This window comes from Leptodactylus fuscus, chromosome 5 (genome assembly GCF_031893055.1).
Source record: "Leptodactylus fuscus isolate aLepFus1 chromosome 5, aLepFus1.hap2, whole genome shotgun sequence".
NCBI classification, from domain to species: Eukaryota; Metazoa; Chordata; class Amphibia; order Anura; family Leptodactylidae; genus Leptodactylus; species Leptodactylus fuscus.
In genome coordinates this window covers 48,865,144-48,890,145 of record NC_134269.1, presented here as the reverse complement: position 1 = coordinate 48,890,145, position 25,002 = coordinate 48,865,144, and the positions used below count along the sequence as shown (strand labels likewise).

The 25,002-nt window shown below is 43.8% G+C and overlaps 1 protein-coding gene across 1 annotated transcript in view; it reads right to left on the bottom strand.

Annotated features, from left to right (window-relative positions):
- ADRA1A (adrenoceptor alpha 1A) overlaps nucleotides 1-24,794 on the bottom strand; it is a 99,770-nt gene extending 74,976 nt beyond the window's left edge. The window contains exon 1 of the mRNA XM_075273165.1: nucleotides 24,626-24,794. The gene's annotated coding sequence lies outside the window, so the exon portion shown is untranslated. The remainder of the gene's footprint in view (nucleotides 1-24,625) is intronic.
- Between the last annotated feature and the right edge of the window lie 208 nt (nucleotides 24,795-25,002).

The following is a 25,002-nucleotide window of genomic DNA, read 5'->3' as shown; positions in this document are numbered from 1 at the left end:
CGCTAAACTGCTGGCCCAGGAGATGTTGGCGTTCCGGCTTGTTGAAACTCCCGCCTTCCTGGACCTGATGGCAACTGCGGCACCTCGCTATGCCGTCCCTAGCCGTCACTACTTCTCCCGGTGTGCCGTCCCCGCCTTGCACCAGCACGTGTCACTCAACATCAGGCGGGCCCTTAGTTCCGCGCTTTGCACAAAGGTCCACTTGACCACCGACGCGTGGACAAGTGCATGCGGACAGGGACGCTACATTTCACTGACGGCACACTGGGTGAATGTAGTTGAGGCTGGGACTGCTTCCCAAACTGGCCCGGTGTACCTCGTCTCCCCGCCTAACATTCCTGGCAGGGACACGAGAAGAACACCCCCCTCCTCCTCCTCTTCTACCGCCTCCTCCTCCGCCACCGCCTCCTCCTCCGCCACCGCCTCCTCCTCCGCTGTTAGATTGACCCCAGCTACGAGTTGGAAACGTTGCAGCACTGGCGTTGGTAGACGTCAGCAGGCTGTGCTGAAGCTGATCAGCTTGGGGGACAGACAGCACACTGCCTCCGAGGTGAGGGATGCCCTCCTCGATGAGACGGCAATATGGTTTGAGCCGCTGCACCTGGGCCCAGGCATGGTCGTTTGTGATAACGGCCGGAACCTGGTAGCAGCTCTGGAGCTTGCCGGACTCCAACATGTTCCATGCCTGGCCCACGTCTTCAACCTAGTGGTGCAACGTTTCCTAAAGAGCTACCCCAATGTTCCAGAGCTACTGGTGAAAGTGCGGCGCATGTGCGCCCACTTTCGCAAGTCGACAGTAGCCGCTGCTAGCTTAAAATCTCTCCAGCAACGCCTGCATGTGCCACAACACCGGCTTTTGTGCGACGTCCCCACACGCTGGAACTCAACGTTTCAGATGTTGAATAGAGTGGTTGAGCAGCAGAGACCTTTGATGGAATACCAGCTACAAAACCCTAGGGTGCCACAAAGTCAGCTGCCTCAGTTTCACATCCATGAGTGGCCATGGATGAGAGACCTTTGTGACATCCTACGGGTCTTTGAGGAGTCCACAAGGAGGGTGAGCTCTGAGGATGCGATGGTGAGCCTTACAATCCCGCTCTTGTGTGTTCTGAGAGAATCCCTGATTGACATCAGGGATAACTCAGATCACACAGAGGAGTTAGGGATAGCATCCGATCCGTCACAGCTGGAGAGTAGGTCCACACATCTGTCCGCTTCACTGCGTTTAATGGAGGAGGAGGAGGAGGAGGAGGAGGAAGAAGAGTTGTCCGATGATGTGATGGTGATACAGGAGGCTTCCGGGCAACTTCGAATCGTCCCATTGTTGCAGCGCGGATGGGTAGACATGGAGGATGAGGAGGAAATGGAGATTGAACTTTCCGGTGGGGCCAGAGGAGTCATGCCAACTAACACTGTGGCAGACATGGCTGAGTTCATGTTGGGGTGCTTTACAACCGACAAGCGTATTGTCAAAATCATGGAGGACAACCAGTACTGGATCTTTGCTATCCTTGACCCCCGGTATAAAAACAACATCTCGTCTTTTATTCCGGTAGAGGGGAGGGCCAATCGCATCAATGCTTGCCACAGGCAATTGGTGCAGAATATGATGGAGATGTTTCCAGCATGTGACGTTGGCGGCAGGGAGGGCAGTTCCTCCAGTAGGCAACCAAGTTCTCACCGGTCCACACAAACGAGGGGCACACTGTCTAAGGTCTGGGACACCTTGATGGCACCCCCTCGCCAAAGTGCCGCCACGGAGGGTCCTAGTGTCACCAGGCGTGAGAAGTATAGGCGCATGTTGCGGGAATACCTTTCCGACCACAGCCCTGTCCTCTCCGACCCCTCTGCGCCCTACACGTATTGGGTGTCGAAGTTGGACCTGTGGCTTGAACTTGCCCTATATGCCTTGGAGGTGCTGTCCTGTCCTGCCGCCAGCGTCCTATCTGAGAGGGTGTTCAGTGCAGCCGGTGGCATCATCACTGACAAGCGCACCCGTCTGTCAGCTGAGAGTGCCGACCGGCTCACTTTGATAAAAATGAACCACCACTGGGTAGAGCCGTCATTTTTGTGCCCACCTGTGTAAAGCACCCCAACATGAAACTCCATGTCTGTACTCAACCTCTCCAATTCCTCCGCATCCTCATACTCATCCACCATAAGCGTTGCACAATTCTGCTAATACTAGGCTCCCTCCACCCTGATTTCCCCCAACTCTGCTGGTTAGAGGCTCCCTCCACCATGAATTTGCCCAAACTGGGCTGTTTAGAGGCTCCCTCCACCATGAATTGGTCCAAACTGGGGTGGTTAGAGGCTCCCTCCACCATGAATTGGTCCAAACTGGGGTGGTTAGAGGCTCCCTCCACCATTAATTGGTCCAAACTGGGCTGGTTAGAGGCTCCCTCCACAATTAATTGGTCCAAACTGGGCTAATTAGAGGCTCCCTCCACCATGAATTGGTCCAAACTGGGTTTTTTAGAGGCTCCCTCCACCATTAATTGGTCCAAACTGGGCTGGTTAGAGGCTCCCTCCACAATTAATTGGTCCAAACTGGGCTAATTAGAGGCTCCCTCCACCATGAATTGGTCCAAACTGGGTTTTTTAGAGGCTCCCTCCACCATGAATTTGCCCAAACTGGGCTGTTTAGAGGCTCCCTCCACCATGAATTGGTCCAAACTGGGCTGGTTAGAGGCTCCCTCCACCATGAATTTCCCAAAACTTGGCTGTTTAGAGGCTCCCTCCACCATTAATTGGTCCAAACTGGGCTGGTTAGAGGCTCCCTCCACCATTAATTGGTCCAAACTGGGCTGGTTAGAGGCTCCCTCCACCATTAATTGGTCCAAACTGGGCTGGTTAGAGGCTCCCTCCACCATGAATTTCCCAAAACTTGGCTGTTTAGAGGCTCCCTCCACCATTAATTGGTCCAAACTGGGCTGGTTAGAGGCTCCCTCCACCATGAATTTGCCCAAACTGGGCTGTTTAGAGGCTCCCTCCACCATGAATTTGCCCAAACTGGGCTGTTTAGAGGCTCCCTCCACCATGAATTGGTCCAAACTGGGCTGGTTAGAGGCTCCCTCCACCATGAATTTCCCAAAACTTGGCTGTTTAGAGGCTCCCTCCACCATTAATTGGTCCAAACTGGGCTGGTTAGAGGCTCCCTCCACCATGAATTTGCCCAAACTGGGGTGGTTAGAGGCTCCCTCCACCATTAATTGGTCCAAACTGGGCTGGTTAGAGGCTCCCTCCACAATTAATTGGTCCAAACTGGGCTAATTAGAGGCTCCCTCCACCATGAATTGGTCCAAACTGGGTTTTTTAGAGGCTCCCTCCACCATGAATTTCCCAAAACTTGGCTGTTTAGAGGCTCCCTCCACCATGAATTGGTCCAAACTGGGCTGGTTAGAGGCTCCCTCCACCATGAATTTCCCAAAACTTGGCTGTTTAGAGGCTCCCTCCACCATTAATTGGTCCAAACTGGGCTGGTTAGAGGCTCCCTCCACCATGAATTTGCCCAAACTGGGCTGTTTAGAGGCTCCCTCCACCATGAATTGGTCCAAACTGGGCTGGTTAGAGGCTCCCTCCACCATGAATTTCCCAAAACTTGGCTGTTTAGAGGCTCCCTCCACCATTAATTGGTCCAAACTGGGCTGGTTAGAGGCTCCCTCCACCATGAATTGGTCCAAACTGGGGTGGTTAGAGGCTCCCTCCACCATTAATTGGTCCAAACTGGGCTGGTTAGAGGCTCCCTCCACCATTAATTGGTCCAAACTGGGCTGGTTAGAGGCTCCCTCCACCATTAATTGGTCCAAACTGGGCTGGTTAGAGGCTCCCTCCACCATGAATTTCCCAAAACTTGGCTGTTTAGAGGCTCCCTCCACCATTAATTGGTCCAAACTGGGCTGGTTAGAGGCTCCCTCCACCATGAATTTGCCCAAACTGGGCTGTTTAGAGGCTCCCTCCACCATGAATTTGCCCAAACTGGGCTGTTTAGAGGCTCCCTCCACCATGAATTGGTCCAAACTGGGCTGGTTAGAGGCTCCCTCCACCATGAATTTCCCAAAACTTGGCTGTTTAGAGGCTCCCTCCACCATTAATTGGTCCAAACTGGGCTGGTTAGAGGCTCCCTCCACCATGAATTTGCCCAAACTGGGGTGGTTAGAGGCTCCCTCCACCATTAATTGGTCCAAACTGGGCTGGTTAGAGGCTCCCTCCACAATTAATTGGTCCAAACTGGGCTAATTAGAGGCTCCCTCCACCATGAATTGGTCCAAACTGGGTTTTTTAGAGGCTCCCTCCACCATGAATTTCCCAAAACTTGGCTGTTTAGAGGCTCCCTCCACCATGAATTGGTCCAAACTGGGCTGGTTAGAGGCTCCCTCCACCATGAATTTCCCAAAACTTGGCTGTTTAGAGGCTCCCTCCACCATTAATTGGTCCAAACTGGGCTGGTTAGAGGCTCCCTCCACAATTAATTGGTCCAAACTGGGCTAATTAGAGGCTCCCTCCACCATGAATTGGTCCAAACTGGGTTTTTTAGAGGCTCCCTCCACCATGAATTTGCCCAAACTGGGCTGTTTAGAGGCTCCCTCCACCATGAATTGGTCCAAACTGGGCTGGTTAGAGGCTCCCTCCACCATGAATTTCCCAAAACTTGGCTGTTTAGAGGCTCCCTCCACCATTAATTGGTCCAAACTGGGCTGGTTAGAGGCTCCCTCCACCATTAATTGGTCCAAACTGGGCTGGTTAGAGGCTCCCTCCACCATTAATTGGTCCAAACTGGGCTGGTTAGAGGCTCCCTCCACCATTAATTGGTCCAAACTGGGCTGTTTAGAGGCTCCCTCCACCATTAATTGGTCCAAACTGGGCTGGTTAGAGGCTCCCTCCACCATGAATTTGCCCAAACTGGGCTGTTTAGAGGCTCCCTCCACCATGAATTGGTCCAAACTGGGCTGGTTAGAGGCTCCCTCCACCATGAATTTCCCAAAACTTGGCTGTTTAGAGGCTCCCTCCACCATTAATTGGTCCAAACTGGGCTGGTTAGAGGCTCCCTCCACCATGAATTGGTCCAAACTGGGGTTTTTAGAGGCTCCCTCCACCATGAATTGGTCCAAACTGGGGTTTTTAGAGTCTCCCTCCACCATGAATTGGTCCAAACTGGGGTTTTTAGAGTCTCCCTCCACCATGAATTGGTCCAAACTGGGGTTTTTAGAGGCTCCCTCCACCATGAATTTGCCCAAACTCTGCTGGTTAGAGGCTCAATCCACCCTGATTTTCAAAACAAATGTTGGTGCCAACCTCAACTTACTACAAGGGCCAAATTCACTGCTGGTGACAAGCTCTCCTCACTGCAAGTGCCAAATACACATGTTTCAAGGTGTTTTCCTACTGTCAGAGAGGTGGTATTGAGTGTGTAAAGTGTGTAGTTGTTAGGCTGTGATGTTGGGGTAATAGAGGGTCTTTGGTGTGTTAGATGCCCCCAGACATGCTTCCCCTGCTGTCCCAGTGTCATTCCAGAGGTGTTGGCATCATTTCCTGGGGTGTCATAGTGGACTTGGTGACCCTCCAGACACGGATTTGGGTTTCCCCCTTAACGAGTATCTGTTCCCCATAGACTATAATGGGGTTCGAAACCCGTTCGAACACACGAACATTGAGCGGCTGTTCGAATCGAATTTCGAACCTCGAACATTTTAGTGTTCGCTCATCTCTAATTATGAACTGTTCCTGTCAGGAATTTGCACATATTCTTGAATATATATAATTGAGCTGTAGCCTGTCAAGTGCAGATCATAATTAAAGGTGTGAAGCGATGTCTACCAACGGAAGAGCTACCAGAGGAAGAGATGTTAGTGCCTTCAAGAAGGGGCAAGTCATTGGATTGCATCAGGCCAACAAATTGACCAAGGAGATAGCCGAAGTAACTGGTATCGGACAGAGAACTGTTCAGCGTATCATACGAGCATGACGAGATGGTGGAGAACCCCCCTCCAACCGTGGAAAGTGTGGGAGTAAGACTATACTCGAAACTCGAGGTCGTAGGTCCCTAAAGCGACTGGTGAAGAATAACGGCTGGAAAACCACCTTTGAGCTCACACAGATGTTCAACTCGACAGAGCGACACATTTCGGAGCAAACAATGCGACAACTCAAAGGAATGGGTCTCAACAGTTGTGTCGCCACACGAAAGCCATTGGTGACAGAGACCAACAGATGTCGGCGCCTGTCATTTGCAAGAGACCACAAGGATTGGGCCCTAGAGCAGTGGAGAAAGGTCATGTGGTCAGATGAATCACGTTTCACATGGTTCCAGAGTGATGGTCGTGTCTGGGTGCGACGAGAAGCACACGAAACACTGGAATGTGCTGGAAAGGAACCTGCGCTGTCACTCACTCACCACAACGAATCTGCGTAACCTGGGCCCCCTGATACTAGAGAATTGGATCAAAATCCCTGAGTCTACACTACAGAACATTATAGACTCCATGCCGAGACGAATGCGTGCTGTTATTCGTGCTCATGGTTGCCCAGGCAGTGTGTATATATATATATATATATATATATATATACACACACACACATTTATTCTAGTGTTATTAATATACAGATTATTCGTCCAGAATAAAATTACTTTCACCATTGTCTTCATATAAGTATAAATACATGTTGTCATATCCACATATGGGGATGAAAATATCTATGTACAATTACTAAATCTGTACAAATGAAGTGAATATTATGTGGGTTGTTTAGTGTTCAGGGCATCAATTTTCTAGGAAGTTGATGCTTTGTGTATTATTAGTAATGTCCTAAGTTTCCAGTGAACTGACTGCCGGCAGCTCCGCATGAAGCTCACTCTCCCACTTTATAAAACCTACAGCTCCTATGTCTTTGAAGCTGCATGCTTCCATCCCCTGCTGTATATATATATATATATATATATATATATATATATATATATATATATATATATATATATATGAAACAATACCCCCCTATATAAGATTGTTTACCTAATATAAATAATATCGGCCTGATATATGGGCTTGGGTTGGGCGCCTGGGGTGATCAGGCATCTTTTACAATTTGTAAATGGCTATAGAAATATGTATGTTGTGTCTCGATTTATCAGAAATATTTCTAGGTCTTATTCCTTGTGTCACTGTCTATTAAACCATATGATGAATTGAGCCTTCTAGAATATGAATAGTTTGTACAATGAGGCGAACACAGTCGAGAATTATAATACTTCCCGCAGACTGTAAGTCATAAATATTTTACCATATGCACATCAAATCTGAAGACAATGATAAGATGTGTCTGGGCTGCATATACTGTTATTGAGGGAGAATTAGCTCTGATACAAGGGGTGTAACAAGTAACCATGGGTCTCTATGGGAAACCTCTCTGCAGCAAGTACAGAATTTAGAAAGTTTTAAAGAGAACCTTTCATGTCCTCATTGGTGTGTTGCATTTTATATGGCTAGAAAGCCAACAGTGCACTGGTGCTGGAGATATTAGTGTTGATAATTTCGACTCAGATATATCTCCGCTATTAGAAGGACGGACCTTACAGCTCAACATCATCGCCCCCTTTGACAGTACAAGTCTATGGAAGAGTACAGTCAGGGGGACCATTCGTCAATGTCCAGCGATGACGCTACATTGTAAGGCCCATCCTTCTAAGAGTGGGGAGATATCGGTGCCAAAATGAACAGCATGTAACAGACTGGCTTCTGCAATGGCTTCTGTTTGTGAAGAGGCCACTGCTGAGGCCTGTGATTGATTGAAGGGGTCACCTGACACAAATAGGTGTCATGGCTGACATTAGTCGGTGGCCCTGTACACGGAATTAGAACATTCAAAACTAGAAACAGAGGAACTGAGAGTGGCAAGAATTTTTTTTAATCTATTGTATTGACCCTATGGTCAGCCAAAATTATTATATATATATATTTTTTTTTACAAAAAGGTTGGATAAACCCTTTAATGAGCATTTTGCTGTTCCTAAACCAGAGGAATAAGGCTCAAAATAGTATTACAATACAGGGATAATGCGCAGAATGATGTCACAATACAGATTAAACAGGGGAGAGAGGGATAGTGATTTTAGTATCTTAAACTTTGGGGGAGACATTAGGCTGGGGAGAGATAAAGGGGGACATTAAAATAGTGGCAGATTAAGAAGACATTAAACTGGGGGCAGATGAAGGGGGCAATTAAACTGGGGCCAGATGAAGGGAGGACATTAAGCTGGTGGCAGATGAAGGGAACATTAAATTGGGGGCAGATGAAGGGGGCAATTAAACTAGGGCCAGATGAAGGGGGACGGTAAGCTGGTGGCAGATGGAGGGGGACATTAAATTGTTGGCAGATAAAGGGGGACATTAAACTGGTGACAGTTGAAATGGGGCAATTAAACTGGAGTCAGATGAATGGGGACATTAAATTGGTGGCAGATGGAAGAGACATTAAAGTGAGGACAGATGGAGAAGTGGACATTAAACTGAGGGGACAGATGATGGTTGACATTAAAGTGGTAGCAAATGGAGGAGGACATTAAAGTGGTAGCAAATGGAGGAGGGCATTAAACTGTGGGGGTAGCTGGAGGAGGATATGTTTGCCTCTAGTTGCCCCCAGTTTAATGCCCCCTCTATTTACCCCTAGTTTAAAATGTGGACCGAGGAGAGGGACTTCATATTGTGGAGCAATTTGAGGGGAAAATTATAATGTGGGGGCATATAATGTTAGGGTGACTGAAGGAACATTATTCTGTGTGGGGGCACACAAACAAATGGATGAGAATGGGCGGAGTCAACATATAAGCGTATGGGGCAAAATTTTCTGTGACACATATAGCGTGCCAAACTTTTTGTCCCTCTTTCTGTTCTTTGAAAGTTGCGACAGGGGATAGGGAACACAGTCAGCTCTAACAATAATATATGAAGATGTCACAGTTCATGGATGTTACAGAACAAAACTATACAAATACTGTAGATATGTAGTAATATCAAGGAGCAGTGATATGGCACCCATAAAAGTCTTCATGTACCTGTGTCTTCACAGTGTAGAAATAAACACATAACAATATCCCATGCTGGTGGCGGCAAGAGTATAATGCAAAAAGTAACGCCAAGAGAATGGACAATGCACAGGGTCACATTTAATTTTACAAGCCCCTTCCATTGTCATCATTAACTTATATATAAGAAGAAATAGCCCCTCTTGTTGCTGGCTCCTACTATGCCCTCTAAGCTAGTATTATACCAATACTCTGATACTAGAATAGGCTTTATGGGCTGTGCTGGGTATTAGTATTGAAACCAGTGCCTGCTCATTTCTCCACCTGCCATAGAAAGTATAATCTGCAATGACCTGCAGTTTACATAATCATCAGGACTGAACCAATAACCTTAAGCAATCTTTCTATGCCATTCTTATCCAGTGTACATCATCTGTTAAATAAATGAACCCATTTATCTTCACTGCACCAGGAATGAATTTGCACCAGTGTAGATTATAGGCACATGACTTTTGGCACTATGATCCCTATCCCATTTAATATTGATAGCCATGTATCCAGAATAAACACGATACATAACATTCATCTTGCAGCCATCAGATTCCATCTACAAAGGTACTTGAAATGTATATGTTAAAAGAAATCGAATCCATTCTGCCCCTTACAGACACAGATCACCTTATGACATAGTAAATACTATTTTTGCTGCTTGCAGGCAGTGAATGGAATGGATTATTGTTTACAGAGATTGATCCAGTTTGATACAATGTATCAGTGTTAGACGACTTGGATCCTAGGACAGGAGATAGATTGGTGCTGTTAAAAAATGGGTTAATAGTATATTATGCTACAAAAAGGTTCCCAGTCTGAACATCACCACTGGGAATGAGATGCCAATGTCCTTGTCCGTTGTAGGCACCACTAGTCCTTCATGGGTGACGGAGCAGAGTTTCCACATCTCTGGATATTAAATAAGCAGCCCCAGTGATCAGCAGATTAGAGCAAGCTCTTGGAAACACTTAAGGAACAGTAATATTACATGCGGACATTTAGATAAATTGCCATTCATGTAATACAGTATATTGACGCTTGAGTCCACCAGACTTGTGATAGAATCCATATTCTGTAATAGGGCATGTAATGCTAACACAGATTTATTAAATAGTATATATACAATAGATATCTATACATAGATGTATCTGATATTCATGTAGCAGATGCAAATAAACTAACATCGCCATCCCTACTGTGCAAAACCGCAGTCCCCATGATCAAAGCTATTGGCTGAAGACCATAACACATCTTTAATGGACTATAGCTGAACATTACTCCTTTTACTGCACACATAATAGACCTATCTCTGCCTCGACTTGGGTGGTTGAAAGGGTTATATGTGCGGCCGCGTTCGGCTTTATTCCTTCGTGGCAGTATCCAGCAGGCAATACCTCTTATACACTTTTATGTTTCTTGTACCTTATTTTAGATACTGGGCAAATGAAGCCCGCAGGCTACAAACACATTAGGTTTATTTCAGGTAGAAACTACTTATATCTTGTGTTTCCTTTTCTTCACCTTTAATTTAGACTTCTAGTTTTTGGAACTCTTCATTCTAGAGGAATTGTTTCCAGTCTGTGAAGATTTCAGTTCTTATTGTCTTATTATGAATGTGATGGCCTGAAGGTTTTCGCTTCTTCCAGACTACATTTCACATCTTGGATGTACAGTATCAGACTGAATTGTTTCACACTAAATGGTGTTTAATCTGTCATCCATACAGTTCTAAGGACTTTCCTTTAGGTTGTGCTTAGGGACACGGTAACCCAGTTTCAATTACCATCAAGCTTTTACGGTGTGTCAAACCGTGCCTGAGACTGGTCCACCCATCCATGCTGTGGATTGATGCGGCCAGGAGTATGGAAGTAGCTGAGCAGTTTACTTTATGCTTAGGGTTGAGCCGAGCTTGAGATTTCAGGATAGTTTTTAAAATCCGATTTTTGATCATTTTCCAGTTCATCCCGATCGTGAAATTTGCTCGATCGCCGATCGGGATCCGATCTTTCCCGATCCCGATTGCTCAAGCCTAGTCAATGCTTCTCTATGGGAAAAGTAACTTTTAGGGGTGAGACGATCTTGAGATTTCAGGATCATTTTTAAAATCCAACTTCGATCATTTTCCAGCTGATCCCAAACCCGATCATGAAATTTGCTCGATCACCAATCAGGATATGATCTTTCCCGATCCCGATCGCTCAACTCAATTTACGCTATTTCTGTAACTCCCACAAAAGTGAAGGAGACTTAAGGAAACAGTGTATCACAGAGAGTGTAATTTGGGCCACCATCAAGAAAGTCATTCTGGTCTGAGCCATGACGGCTGAGATTGGAATATTCCAATCTGTGAATGAGACTTTGTGTATGGACATAGTCACAACTTGAAGTTCTTGGGTCAAAATACAAAATCTGCAAAAAGGCCGTCTCCCCACCTACCATTTTAATGTGGGAAAGGTTTTAAATTTCAAAGTTTTCCATTTTGTGGGTTGAAAGAAAAACAAACAGTTGGATACTTGGCAAATGAATCCTAAATAATTACTTCTAGCAAATTGTTTCAATTAATAAGGGAACAAAATTAGCGGGGGTCATAAAGAATAGTCTTCCCTATAAGGTTACACTGTCTACAGTCACAAAAAAGGCTTTGTTAGGCTTACACTAGACCTGTGAAAGTTGAACAGGCTACCTAAATTTTAATGAAAAGTTAAATTATATGCAGAGCCTTGTGGGACAGTCTGTTCTATGACTGTATAAGCCATCATACATGGTGTCCTATCAGTTTTTCTGCTGCGAATAATGTTTCAGCATATTTCACATTTGTCTGAGGCTGTAGGCATGTACAAGGAGAAGTCTGACCCCCCTCCTCTATCCATCACTGATAATACTAGCTTCTTTATATGTAATTTTGCCAGGACCAACTGTACAATTGCAAACACATAGCTCAAGTCACCATAATATAGGAGATCCCGTACCACTGGGCTACATATGTACACAGGCAAGTAGCAAAGACTGGCCACGCATCTGCGATTGCTCATTGTTTGGTCATTCTGTCCCCCATTCTGCTTGAAAAATGTGGAGAGAAAATTCCCGCAAGCAGGATATTTTTTGGGCGGAAACCCAGAAGACCCCATTATAGTCTATGGGGTTCATGGGTTTCTGTGGATAACCACTTTTTAAGCGGCTTGAATTTCTGTTTTCTGGAATACAAAAAAAAAATGCAATACAAGTGTCAAATACAAAAAATAAATAAATCTGGCACAGTCAGGAAAGCTGCTTGCTGTCTGTGAATAATATCTCATCTGTTATCCTAAAAGCAGACAGAAGTTAATACAAATACATAGAAGATTGATTTCTTACATTGTAAACAGTGAGATTTGCAGAATGTTCTGTCTTCTGCGCAGGGAAATAGTTTGCAGAAATGTGTGGAGACTATGAGGAGAATCAGCCCCTTCCCTCTTCATTCACAACAGATCCTCCCTTTCCACCTACTTATGTTATGTATCTAAAGTATCTATGGATGGACCTTCATGGAGTGAATTGGGAGTTATCTAAAATGGAGACACCTGTGAAATAAGACCATTTGCCTGAACGTATGTGGCCAGTAAACTACTTGCTTGGCTCTCAGAGAAGAGTCAAACAAAGTCATTCAGAAACTTAGGTGCACAACTAAGACCTTTGTCCGTTACATTTCAGTGATTGGTTGGGTTTTCAAGATCCAGATCTCTTCTCTACAGATCCAAACCTTCTGATGTGTCAATAAAACTTTAATATTATACAAAATGACAGATACACTATTTAGAGGCTATAATTTATACTGTAAGTCCTAAAAGACATTTACCTATACATATTGAACTACAGAAATTGTAATGTTTCATTGTCACAGACATCATAGAATCCATTTTAACAGGATCCCCAAATCAACCCCCCCCCATACCCACTACACCCCCCGACTCCAACTCCCCCCCCCCCACACACACTTTACTAGCTTTGGCAATGCCAAATATCTATTCGGACATGCCAATAAAGCCTGTTTGATTTGATTTGAAGGATCCAAGATGGATAAGTCAAATCTATTTTGATCCTTTTCATAATGGAATAAATCTTATAGTTATTTTGAATATGTCTGTCATGTTTCCATCTGTTTTTTTCTTTACTGGGCAACAGACATCCTGGATAGAAACCTGATATAACGAAACGTATCCCCTAAGCGAGCACAGTCTAAGCGTAACATTACTGTCCTGACTATAACATGCCGTCTTTACAACAGGACCGTGTGAACTCACTCTGCTTTTGGTAGGTATATGCACAGTGGTCTCTCAAGTTACAATATTAATTGATTCCAGGACGACCATTGTAAGATGAAACCATTGTAACTTGGTAACTCTATGGAAAACTGGTCATTGGTTCTGAAGACACCAGTACGTATAGTGTATCCAAAAAATAACATGGAGCCGTATTCACCTGGTACCCAAAGGAGCAGCTCGTATAGACACAAAGGACATGTAGTAATGCACTGTACTGTAGAGAGGCGCTACTAGTCAATAAATCAGTGCATGCATGTCACTAATACATGGGATTTGTCAATGAAATGACCATGTACATTTGATGGAACCTCCACCATTGTATGTTGAGTCCAATTTCAATGTTTTTGTCAAATGCTCCCCAATCCGGATCTCTATGGCATCTCTATGGCATCTATTCACACTGATAGGACATGATGCAATCACAAAAATTATCATATTCTACCAATACAATAAAAAACAAACAATGAAACTCCAATGGATAAATCCATTATACCTAGAGACAACATTCTGTATACAGAATCTCAGACAAATTCTACATAATTGTGACTTATACTATCTGGCATAAAAGCACAAACTTGAGAGGATTGAACTCCCGTACGTTGTCCCCATGCCTACAAGTTGTTAATGTGGAAAAACTAATCCCAAAACATCTGACAACACCTGTCGGACCACATGCTGCCCACATATCTGGAAGAACACAAGGACACCCACAGCAGAGAATGCTTTCTTCCATGAATTCCCAATACTCTAGAATTCAGACTGAACTCTGTGTGACAACGAATAAGGATGACAACTAGAGGAGGAAATATTCTAGATATTCCAATGAGAGCTCCAATGGTGGTGTCCAAGGAATTCGGAATTTCAATATGCCAGAACATTTCTTCTCAGAGGAGACGTTCTGCAGCCAGAGGTGTCTGACAGTGGCCTAGAATCTTTTTCCTATAGAGAACTCTTGATATAACATGCGTATGTATGTTGGAAACAGGAGAAATAGCCGTCGGCTGAATGAGCGTACAGGCAACAGCTTTGTAATGTGTATGATAAGACTAGAAGAAAAGCATATGAGAGCATGAAAGGGGAAGTCATTAACTGTGGCTAACCACTGAGAGGACACTGTGGTTGGCACTTACGGGCTCACAATCTCAATCTAAAACAGAATTTTTCATTGATCGACACAGACAAATGTACTAAGAGAACTGGCTTGAACCCACTAGTTGTAGTATGGCATTTTAAAAGGGTTTTTTAGGAGTAAAATAGTGATAGCCGCTCCTTAGGTACAACAAGGGTCCAACAGGGGGGCACACGGTGGCTCAGTGGTTAGCACTGCAGCCTTGTAGCGCCAGAGCCCTGGTGTTCAAATCCCGCCAAGGGCAAAAAACCATCTGCAAGGAATTTGTATGTTCTCCCTGTGTTTGCATGGATTTCCATCCCATATTCCAAAAAAAAAGACATACTGATAGGGAAAAATGTACATTGTGAGCTCTATGTGGGGCTCACAATCTACAAAAAAACCCAAAACAAGGATCCAACAACCAGATACCCCAATATCAGATGTTTGAAGCAGCCATGGCTTTCGTTGTATGTTCACCCATATTGGGGTTTCCTCCAGGTACTCCAGTTTTCTCCCAAAGCATACTGATGGGGACTTCAGATTGTGAGCCGTATATGGGACAGTGACTGACAATGTCTGTAAAGTGTAAGCAAGTAAGTGATAAGGTCTGGTTCATATCTGTGTTCGGGCCATTCCGTTACCCTTTTCACATGAAGCACTTTTCTCATAGTCTATGGGGTCCACGGTTTTCCTAAGGTAACCATTTTTTTATGCAGATTAGATTTCCATTTGGGGGGTCCCCAAGTAGACTCCCCAAACAGAAACCCATGCACAAATGTGAAGCTGCAGCACTCATCTTTCTGGCATCATCTTCTATGATCACCACTGATCAGATATTGATGGCCTATTCTAAGGTTAGACCATCAATACATAAGTCCTGGCAACCCCTTTAATAAGTGAAGGTTAGGTGGTTATTTCATGAGTACAATGTGCTTATCCCAATTTTATGTCACTAGTTTAGTTTCAAAGACGAAAAAAGTGCAGTACAAATTCTTTGTTGTTCTCCAGTCTCCGCCACTGTGTCTCTATTGTCATCTCAGAGAACAGATTTATGGAGTAAGATAGCTACAGATGAACAGGATTTTGCATTACAAATAGAGAGATGGTGTTCTCAGCCTACAAATGACTAATGTAGCTCAATTCTCCTCTGGATGGAAAGGAAGGATTTAATTTAGCAGGACACGATTACTGTAAGTGTAATATCCTTTTCTGTATAATTAAAGGGGCATTCCATTTATAGCTTGTACAAAGCCTATTCATGTTATAATGAAAAGTCATCCAATTTCCTAACATAGTTTTTGTGTTAATTCTTCAATGCTTTTAGTGTTTTTGTATAAACACTAGGATAATCCTCAACAGGCTGCAAGTCACATGACAAGAGGATAGACATCTTGTGACAGAATATCATAAAATATATATTTTTTCTGAAAAGCTGGTCTTCTCGCATCACATATCTCAGTATATAATAAGCCAAGAGGAAAGGTAAAGAAGGATGCATCTGTGGCATTAAGAAAGCTTCTTGTACATCACATGATCAGGATTGATTTTCATCCACTGCAACCAGACAATGAAGCCTCCCAATGCAAAGCCCTATTCCAGGCTTAAAAGGGTTATCCAGACCTCTGATATTGAGCTTACTTACTTGTTTCAGGCCAATGGGAAGAATATGCAAATCTGTCTTCCATGATGTAATTAGGAAGTCACATTCCAGTGAGCGCCCTCTATTGGTTTGCAACACTGAGGCACCTGACTTCCTAATTACATCATGGAAGACAGATTTGCATATTATTCCCATAGTCCTTTGCAAAGTGGAGTGCTAAAGGCTTAATAAGTCTCCACACACCTATATGGTGGTCTCTCCCCAAGGAGTGACGATACCCGCCCCTTACCTTGTTTCAGGCCAGCGATTGTCGGCATGGCCCAAAATGTTTGGTTCAGTCCCATTCACCCGCAATTCCAAGAACAGCCACTATACAAAGTACAGCGCTGTGTTTGGTAAATAGTGAAGAGCTGCAGCAATCAGTGTCACAATACTAGAAGATCCCTTTAATATAGCCAAAACAGTCAAGTGACCCTTGGGGGTAGGAAACAGAGGATTTGGAAGTCCCACCTGTAGGAAAAGGAGAGTTTTCAATATCTGGTTGTAGACTGACTTATTTTATGCAATTAAGACAGCAGTGACTAGGGCAGTATTCACACATCAGTGTATTGGTCAGTGATTTGCATCAGTATGTAGCCAAAACCAGGAGTAGAGACTACAAGGTATAATGGAAAGATTAGCAGCTGCCCTGTGTTTTGACCCATTCCTGGTTTTATCTCCATTCACTTATTTCTCAGTGCCAGAGATAGCTGCAGTAGAGCGTCATGGTGGGTTATTTAATAACGTGATGTGATAAGACACAACAATGTGTATTCTGGAAATTATACTACGCTGGGTAAACACTGGATAAAAACGCTGTCCGAAAGGATCATGGCTTGGGACACGAATTGAGTAAACAGAATGAGAGTGATCATCTTTCTATAAAAAGATGAGTATTTTTAGGAGCTGCTGAGCGCATCTTTCAGCTCCATTAGCTGCACCTCAGCTAAATTGTGTACGGGCACCTTGTGTGACCTTGTTGTATTTATACCCATAGACTATAATGTAAGTAATAGGATGTCTTTGTAGAAAGTTACTATAGGATATAGATGTGTTGTATAGTTAAAGTTCATCTGACAACACTGCGCATTGGATTTGCAGAATCAATTGGACATCAATCAAATTTCAACAGGGCGGTAAAAGTATAGATATTCACATTATATAGCTTTATTGTCACCCTAACACTAGTGTGCAGGCGTTGTCATACTCCAATGGATATTACTGAGCATTATTGTGAAATTCAACAAACAATCCACAATGTAGAAAACTTTCAAAATTCCTTTCTTTATCTGTGTTGTACTGTTTTATTGGACAGTGGTTTGGTGTCACAGGATGAGTTCACATCTGCGCTCAGGTTTCTGACCGGGGGTCCACTTGGGGATCTAGTCCGCATACAAAAGTGGATACCTTAAACGTGCCGACCCCATAGACTATAATGGGGTCTGCGTGGTTTCTTTTCAGTTTCCGACTAAAAGGGTGTAAAATGCAGAGAAAGTAATAGAGGAATAAAGCGGAGACCGGGCGCAGATGTGATCCGAGCCTCAGATAGCCCAATACTAATTTTGTCCATAGATGAGTTAAAAAAACCTTTATACTTACTCAGTTTCTCATATTCCTTACACCAGAGTAGCTATTCGCTAAAGCCAAAGTAGTATGCTTTGGTTAGCTAAGGCCTAATTCACATCTGTGTTGGTAATCTGTTCGGGGGAGTCTGCATGGGGACCCGAAAGGAATACCAAACGCGATGGCAAGTGCATAGTTTTTACCAAACCTAAGGTAACAAAGAGGTGTAGACTAGACAGTCAAAAGATATGCCCCATTTAACATCCAGCAATAGCCAGTGTGATAAAGATGGCACATGTTATAACTGTCTAGGATAATTTTACACTGGTCCATTCACATGGAGGAAGATGGTGAGGAATTTGGTGTGGAATTTCAGCACTGAAAAAAAAGCTTCCCATTGACTTCAATGCTGAAAAAGGAACCCACTGAAGTCAATGGAAGACTTTTTTTTCAGCGCTGAAATTCTACATTAAATTCCTCATCATTTTCCTCCGTGTGAATGGACCCTTAGAGAATGTTAGTAAATCCTTCTCTGTGTTGTTTTGAGTTGTTTTAGTTCTTTATTCACACAAACCGTCACTATTACAGCTCAGTTTCCACTCATTTGAATGGGATCTGAGCTGCTATAGTACAGTCTGGTCACTACACAGTGTACAGAGCTGTCTGCTCCTGGCTCCTTACCACTGTGCTAAAAGCAGCTCATTGTACAGATCCCACTGATCTTAAATTGGTGAGCTATGCTAAGGATGTGTCACTGATTCTTAGTCTTGGAAACCCCTTAAAGCTTGGGCTCCACGGGCCGGAAAAGCCACGATTTGCCCGTGGCGGAGACGTGGCGTTTTACAGTACTTGCAAAGTGGATGGGATTCATGCGAATCCCATGCCCACTTTGCGGTTTTGAAAATTGTAGCATGTCAATTATATCTATGGAAACGCCGGTGGCTTTCCCATAGATATAATGGTAAGAGAAAGTCTGCGGAAGAAAACTCAGTGAACTTTCTCTTCAATGTACTGCGGAAAGAACCGCAATGTGTTCACTCTGCGGTTCTTCTTGCAGCGCTTTAGCGCTACGTTTATGGCCCATGGAGCCTCGTCCTTAAGCTGCTTTTCCTAGATTTCTGATGTAAGTTTTTTGTTAGACCGTGTTTGCAGAGAAAATAAGTGATTTTTTACTGATGTACATGATAGCATAAATCTACACTATCCTTTTGGTATAGATTCTTGATCCACAGAGGCCACAGTGTCAATGTGTCTATTAGTACATTAGGCACATCTCACTCCAGAGCACAGGGGATCAGGACCGCCATGTCTTCATAGATTTCCCTCATTCTCTTCTCTCACCTGGTTGAACTCTATGGACATGTCCTGCAGTATTCACTATGCAACTGTGTAGGAGGCACAGACTGAAAAATGCTCCCCCCCCCCCCAATAAGGAAATGTGAAATGTTAAAGGGTTATTTTTATCTGATAAGATGTTTATATATAGCTGGGATGTGACATTATTTATGATTGGTGAGGGTCTAACCCAGGGGTAGGGAACCTTCGGCTCTCCAGCTGCTGTGAAACTACAACTCCCAGCATGCTCCATTCACTTCCATGGGAGTTCCCAGAACAGCAGAGCCAGTATGCATGCTGGGAGTTGTAGTTTTGCAACAGCTGGAGAGCCGTACGTTCCCTACCCCTGGTCTAACCTCTGGGACTGCACTAATCCTGACATTATAGGACTTGCAGTGTTGCTTTAGTGCTGTTCCTTTTGTCATAGTCGGGCGTGCAGGGATCTGCTGCTGGCTCCATTCACTTCAATACAGTTGTGCTGGAGTCTCTGGCACAGCGGATGGCTGCGGACCACTGAGCACAGAAAAACAATGAAAGACCCCTGTGCTAAATCAGTGCTGCGGAAGCTTTATCCTCAGGATTTGCGGGGGTCCTAGAGGTCAGACCACCATTAATCATAAAGTGATAGTATATGCTAGTAATAGGACAGCACTTTATAACATTGGAATAACATTTCAAAGAGGATCTGTCAACAGGTCTGAAGAGATCTTTTCAGAGCTGGTGACAGATCCGCTTTAAATATGCACCTTATACAGTAATATGGATTCTAGATTTTGAGCAATCACTGACACCTTCATGTTCGTATATTAAAGAGGACCTTTCACCACCGCCACTGACTTCCATAGCTTTACAACATGCAGGTCCATTGTTTCTGGCAAAGATGGAATTGTTTGTCCTAGTCAGGAGAACGGTGCCATAGCAAACTATTGACTGGAGCCACCTCCCAAATGACATAGCACCCTCTCCTGGCCCCAATTTACTGGTGCCCACATGATATAAATCCCCATTTACTGGCCCCCACATGTATAACACTGCATATACTGGCTCACGTGTGGTAAAATGCCTCCTTTACTGGCCCCCACGAGGTATAATGCTCCCTTTACTGCCTCCTGCACTGTATAAAGCATCATTGACTGCCAACCACGCAATATAACTCTGTATTTCCTGCCCTCCCCCTTGGTATAACAACTCCTTTACTGGCCCCCATGTGGTATAAGGCTCCCTTTCTGCCCCCCGCACAGTATAACACCTCATTGACTGCCAACCATACAGTATAACTTCCTATTTACTGACCCCTCACATGGTATAACACCCCCTTTACTGGCCACCACATGGTATAATGCCTCCTTTACTGGCCCCCACATGGTATAACACCTCCTTTACTGGCCACCACATGGTATAACACCTCCTTTACTGACCACCACATGGTATAACACCCCTTTACTGGCCACCACATGGTATAACACCTCCTTTACTGGCCCCCAAATGGTATAACACCCCCTTTACTGGCCCCCACATGGTATAACACCCCCTTTACTGGCCCCCACATGGTATAACACCTCCTTTACTGGCCACCACATGGTATAACACCTCCTTTACTGGCCACCACATGGTATAACACCTCATTGACTGCCAACCATACAGTATAACTTCCTATTTACTGAACCCTCACATGGTATAAGAACCCCTTTACTGGCCCCTACATGGTATAACACCTCCTTTACTGTCCCCCACATGGTATAACACCTCCTTTACTGGCCACCACATGGTATAACACCTCCTTTACTGGCCCCCACATGGTATAACACCTCCTTTACTGGCCATTACATGGTATAACACCTGCTTTACTGGCCACCACATGGTATAACACCTCCTTTACTGGCCACCACATGGTATAACACCTCCTTTACTGGCCACTACATGGTATAACACCTGCTTTACTGGCCACCACATGGTATAACACCTCCTTTACTGGCCACCACATGGTATAACACCTCCTTTACTGGCCACCACATGGTATAACACCTCCTTTACTGGCTCCCACATAGTATAACACCTCCTTTACTGTCCCCCACATGGTATAACACCCCCTTTACTGGCCCCCACATGGTATAACACCTCCTTTACTGGCCACCACATGGTATAACACCTCCTTTACAGACCCCCACATGGTATAACACTCCCTTTACTGGCCCCCACACTGTATAACACCTCCTTTACTGCCCCCCACGTAGTATAAAATTCCTTTTATTAGCCCCTGCAGAGTATAACTACCCATTGACTGTCAACAACACGATATAACTCTCTATTTACAGACACAGTATACAGTCCCCTTTTCTGGCCCCCACATGGTATAACACCCCCTTTACTGGCTCTTGCACAGTATAACTCCCCATTGACCACCAACCACATGATATAACTCCCTATTTACTGACGCCCACACAGTATACCATCTCCTTTACTGGCCCCCACATGGTATAACAACCCCTTTACTGGCCCCCGCACAGTATAAAGACCCCCTTACTTACCCCTCACACAGTAAATGCCCCCTTTACTGGACTCCCACACTGCATTCAGATGCTTTATTAACCCAATACAGTAAGTAACCTCCAATTTGACTATAGGCTGCTTCCTATGGAGACCTCTGCTTTTTACTATTTTTTTTTACTAATTCCAACTCCTGCCCACGACTGCCTCCGCTTGCGCTTCCCCTTGAGCGTTTAGGAGGTTTTCACAGCAATGTGATGTGGGATGTATGAGAGGGATGTGCAGGCGGGCATGGGAATTAGCAGGGATTGATAAATAGATAGTGGCTGTTACCAGTGGAAGTAAAAAACATAAGGGAGCCAACCAGACCCCCTAAGGTCTCTATCCTCATAGCAGCCACTAGGGCAGTAATTCCGCAACTGGACCTAAACTAAAGCAATAGGGAGATGATGTAAAGTGAGACAAGACAGTCAAAAAATATTCCATATATATAATTTAGCACTAGACACTGTGATAAATCTGGTGTATTTTAGAGTTATCTACTATAAAGCTATGTTAGCATCTGCGATGGGAGCCTGTCCTCTGTATGTCCGTCCGAAATCACCAGATTTTCTGTACATGACTATGGGGGCTGCCATCTTGCCTGAGCTTCTCCTCTGCTCTGTTAACAACATTTACATAGTAGATGATTTTGGATGAAGACATCAGTCCATCAAGTCCAACCTATAACCCTACAATCCCTTTTTGTAAATGTAGATAGTGAGCCCCATATAGGGATCACAATGTACATTATAATTTTTTTCATTTAAGTATGTATTTGTAGAATGGGAAGAAATCCACACAAACACGGGGAGAACATACAAACTCCTTACATATGTTGTTTCTGGCAGGATTTGAACCCAGTACTCCAGCGCTGCAGTGCTAACCACTGAGCTACCATGTTGCCCCTAATCCCCTACAGTGTTGATCCAGAGGAAGGCAGTGATATGATTTACAGCATAGTTATAGCCATAGGCAGGAATAGTCCATTAGATCTATGTGAGAGATGTCTAGGCATACTATGAGCAGGCAGAGGAAGTAGATATGTCATCTATTGTCAGTACTAAATGCAATGATGGGTCAGTGGTGTTATCAATGGAGGTGCTATCTTCTATTGTAAGCGTGCCTGTGATGTAAATGAGTTGACTACTGCAAAGAAAACCCTTACAGAATCTGCAAGTGCCAGTCTATATTTAGGCTTAGCGGCCAGAGTGAACATTGCAGGACTTAGTAGTCTTTTATATATAGTGATATGAAAATTTCAAAAAAATCATCAAAAAATTCCTATAAGTATGTTCAGCATAAAATTGGGGTTAAAATCGGTTATTTTCTGGTGACACATTTCCTTACAGGACTAAAATGAACGCTGTAGATGAGAGCATTTGGGAAACGTAGTCAATATGAGCAGTATAACAGAAGTCACCACTGCTCCACGTGCATCTATTTTATGGTCATATTATTTGCATACACCATGTTAAGTTCTTACAATGTGCAGAATAACATCACAAAACCTGCTAGGACTTTATCTATGTACTTACATAGCACGATGGGGAAATCCTAACCAAAAGGAAGTAATATTGTGGTGAAACTACAGATGTAGCAGAGCTGGCTTTTACTTTTAGCACAACTTCTTATGATATCAGAGTGCCTTACCTGTAGATAAGTCTCCTCACTACGGCCGGCCATACACCTTAGCTGAGTATATATTTGCCTTTAGGAATGCTCTCTGCTTTCCTAATGCGTATTTACACCTGGCAGATGTGTTTCAAAAAATATAGGATTTGTCACTATCGCATTCATTTAAATAGGGCTTGAAAAATCGATGCATTCTGATGTACTGAACAGATTTTAAGTTACAGAATTTTTGGAACAAATCTGTTACATGTGAATAGATCCTTAAGATTCTTAGAGCACTGCTGGCATTAATACTCACACGTATTAAATGATTATCTTATCTTAATTAGATAGATGAGATCAGTCCTATCTGTTGTTACTAATACTCCCAGCACTGGGAGTCAATCCTCTGCATATATACAATATATATATATATATATATATATATATATATATATATATATATGCACTGCCTTTCGCCTAGTACACCACAAACCACTCTTAGGATAAGAGATAGTACCCAGAATAATATATTGGAGGCAAATGGCAAAAATATCCACAGAATTTAATTTATTTTATGCTTACATTAATATCCTGACAAATACAGTAAATTACATCGGTAATTTTTTCCACTAATTTTGCGACTCAAGTGTCCATTCCAAGCACTGCAGCGTAAGGCTCTATTCACACACAGTAAATTTTAGTAAATATTCCATCAAGCCTTGCACAAACCCATGTGCTTTCTCTGCTTGCTGTCATTCAGATACACGGAACTCATTTTCTGTTGCAGAAATTTCTGCAGCGTGTGAACTTACCCTAATACCTGAACGTTTCCATGCACCAGGGACACATATTGGTCAGAATATTGTCACCAATTGGTGTCATAGTATACTGTATGTCATTCTGTAACGTATATACACTATATAACGTTAACTCTTTCCTGCCAGACACCTAGCAAGAACAACTTCACCCTGCTATTATACAGGTTCTGCCACAGATATATTATTATTTTATAAATGTATCTATTACATATTGTTGGATACAATACATGTTCCAATTATTGATATTGATTATTATTGTTTTATAGTGTTATTATGTTATTATTGTTTTATAGTGTTATTATGTCCTATATTTGGCAATGACATGGAACGCGCCGGTCACAGATAGTTAATGAAGCGTGCAGGAATAAATCACATTATTATCATCAATCATCTGGAATAATAATCTGCTCCCGATTAGGAAATATCCTATTATCAATGACAACTGTTACGTCTATGGCTGCATAAGACATCTAGACCATAACCCAAAAATGCAGAAAATAGGAAAAACTTTGCAAAATATGCAATGCATAAAGCTGTAAGTGCATGTGTGCGTGTTCACACTGAGCGCAGAGGTACGACTTGTCCTGGATCAATGTCATTGTCTGTACAGGAGCCAATAATCGATAGATGTGATCAATCACTCACCTTGTCAGTAGCCTGATGCCATCAGTCCCCAGATGTGACCTGTCCCCTCTCAGGCTGCCATTGCTGAGCAGGATTCCTGCAGTACAGTCTGCATGGCACATAGTCCTCAGTGACAGGACACTGCCTGATCCTCACATTAACACCCGCATTATGTGAATGCAACTTTACTCATCTCTTCATGTAGCAGAGGGAGAGGGAGCAGCCTGGCTGCTACCGTAATGGCTGGTGTATAGGAGCACTCCTAGCTTACCCTGGGTGGTCAGCTCCTGCTGCAAGCGCTAGGAGTGTCTGATCCCTTTAAGTGTAGCATTTAAAAAACAGCTCAGGCAACCAGTGGCTTCTGTACAACTGTAAGACTCCATGGACATGCAGGGCTG